Below are 572 nucleotides of genomic sequence, written 5' to 3' on the forward strand. Positions count from 1 at the left end.
TTCCAGACATGATATAATCGATTGAGATTCATTATTATTAGGACATTTAATACTTTGCAGGTTGGCGTCTCAAGCTACATTGTTTGGTACCTGTACCTTAGAGTCGGCCGGCCTTATCTCCATGTCTGGGATGGTTTCCTTAGTAACCTCGGATATGGATTTTGATTATCATTCTCTGCACCTTTCTTTTGTTTTCGTGGATTCTAATCTTTTGGAACCTATTTGGTCTACCACGTTTCATACGTTCTCTAAACTCTATAGCAACTTGACTGTGTCTCTTCTTGGACATCAAATTCGTTGGTGCTTTACAAGCTGGTTTATATATGACTTAGTCATTCTTTTTCGGGTCAGCAAATATGTCTGGCATTTGATTAGCTAGCTTTGTAAATGTATAATCTTTGGACGTCTATTTCACATTCTTTAATCCAAGGATCTTGCCAAGACATTGATGGTTGATTCCATTCTCTTTCTTTTACCATCCTTCTACCAGCTTTCTTTCTCCTCTTGGTCTTAAAATAATTCGTGTACCTGACCTCAAATATAATCACCCATAGTTGGCTCAAAGTACTTTA

This window comes from Brassica oleracea, chromosome C6 (assembly GCF_000695525.1).
Source record: "Brassica oleracea var. oleracea cultivar TO1000 chromosome C6, BOL, whole genome shotgun sequence".
NCBI lineage: Eukaryota > Viridiplantae > Streptophyta > Magnoliopsida > Brassicales > Brassicaceae > Brassica > Brassica oleracea.